This window comes from Bactrocera tryoni, unplaced genomic scaffold, assembly GCF_016617805.1.
Source record: "Bactrocera tryoni isolate S06 unplaced genomic scaffold, CSIRO_BtryS06_freeze2 scaffold_25, whole genome shotgun sequence".
In the NCBI taxonomy this organism is placed as follows: Eukaryota; Metazoa; Arthropoda; class Insecta; order Diptera; family Tephritidae; genus Bactrocera; species Bactrocera tryoni.
In genome coordinates this window covers 11,950,942-11,953,154 of record NW_024395977.1, presented here as the reverse complement: position 1 = coordinate 11,953,154, position 2,213 = coordinate 11,950,942, and positions in this window count along the sequence as shown.

Sequence of the window (2,213 nt, the reverse complement as noted above, 5' to 3'; positions counted from 1 at the left end):
ACCGGCAGAAGTGTCCACGGACCCAGTTCGCTGTTGCGAGAGATGGCAACTTGTTTGCTGTCTCAAGCAACAGTTTTGGCGACAGTGGTCCAAAACGTACATTACCAGTCTTCAGGAGCGCAACAAATGGCTGCACCCGAAACGCAACCTGCAGCCCGGCGATCTCGTCCTCGTCCACGAAGACAACACGCCACCGCAGCAGTGGGCACTAGGACGAATCGCCGCAACCGTAGAAGGACGAGACGGAAAGGTGCGAGTGGCAGACGTGGCAACCAAAGCAGGCACCATTAAGCGCCCTATTCACAAGCTCGCCCTGCTGCCTGTCGAAGTTGAAGGATCATGATCCTGTCAAGGTGGCCGGTGTTGCGTCATGCGACTTTATAAATCAAAAAATGTTTTTTAAGAACTAAATTTGTTAAAATATTTGTATACATTATAAAATCTTTTACACTATGTAAAATACTTACAATTTCTATAATATAAAAGTATAACCATAATCTACTACCTATGTATGTATGAATTGAATTAGAACTACATACTTACCCCTTTTTGTATACATACTTACCTCTAGTCTAAGCCTTTAGGTTAAGATTTAGGCTAACTAATGAACTGTTGAAATAAAGAATGCTATTGTATTAAAGACTATACCCGCGAACGGACGCTTTTCAATTTTTACCGGAATTTTTTAAACTCGAACTTAGCACAGGCAATTAGCTCGTAGTTGCGCATCTTAGTGAGTCCGACGTGTTTAATTTTAATCTTAAAAACGCTTAAGATTTTTTCAAGATTTATTCTTTCACTCTTGCATTAGAATATAGTTTTCACTTTACAGTATAAAAGATTTGTTCTTACACTTTTGCGGAAAATATAGTTTTCACTTTAAAATACAATAGATTGGTTCTTTACAATATAATAGATTATTCGTTCTTACACCTTTGCGTTAAAATACAATTTCACTTTACAATACAACTGTTCCTCTGTTTGCTGTACACGTCACGTCACACAATCGGAGCAACCCACGCTATGTCATTTCTATGTTGTCCTTTTCTCTATTCGTCCCTTTCTGCCAGGGATGCCATCCCACATTCGGCCCTTCTGACTCTGCATTCGTCCTCGAATGAAGATTGCCATCTTTTCATATTTTCAGCTACAGTCGTCGTGTGCCCGGGGCCCTCGTGATCCCCTACTTTTTCTACTTCGTATCTGTCGTGTCCTAAAGTCTGTTTTATCTTGTACGGACCGAAAAACTTGGGGCTCAATTTTAAAGCAGTACCATATTGGGTACGCTTAATCCCAGCTAGCTCATCAATTATATACTGTACGCTTTCTGTCCTGTTTTTGTTAAAAGATCTCTTATTTTCTTCCTGAATTTTTGCAATATTTTCATGCGCTTCCTTTCGTTGTGACTTTCTTTCTTTATCTAAATCTTCAATGGTTATCTCGTCTAGCATCTCGGCTAGTGCTGGCACAGCATTAACGCTCATTTCAACACCTTTGAGAAGGTGAAAAGCTGAGAATCTTGTACTTCTCAGCGGTGTATTGTTTATGGTTTGCTGAACTCGATCTAAATACTTATACCACGACCTCGGATTTTCAAAACACATCTTTGCTAGCATCGGAATTACGATCTTATGCATGCGTTCCACCTGGCCATTTCCCCTCGGAATGCCTGTGGCAATTAGTAAATGTTGTATTCCCTCGCTTATACAGTAATCCTTAAACATATTTGACGTAAACGCCGTTCCAGGGCTGACTGTTTTTTAAGATTTGCAACTACGCTATCGGTACCTGTGTTTCGCATGGGGTACAGCCGCACAAACTTTGAAAATGCGTCGAATACTACGAGACTATAATTATAGAACTTACTTGTGGCTTCCATGGGACCGACGTGATCTATGTGGTATGTTACTTTCGGATATTATGCATTCGATGCAACTCTTCACAACCTTTTCGGCCTTTGCCGCCAGACTTGTGATATGAAATGCTTCTTCAACTGAATTTATTGTTCTTTTAACTGAGAAATGTCCTTGTTTATGAGCTATTCTAATGACTTCGTTTTCCATCAAAGTTAGTACTACTATAAGTTCCTTGGTGGGCTCTTTATAGAACACATCCTGTTTCACGTAAAAATCTTCATACTCTTCATGTTCCAATACCTTAACAACCGCTCGGTTCCAATCGTCCACGTGCTGTGCTTGCTGAAGTCGATGGTG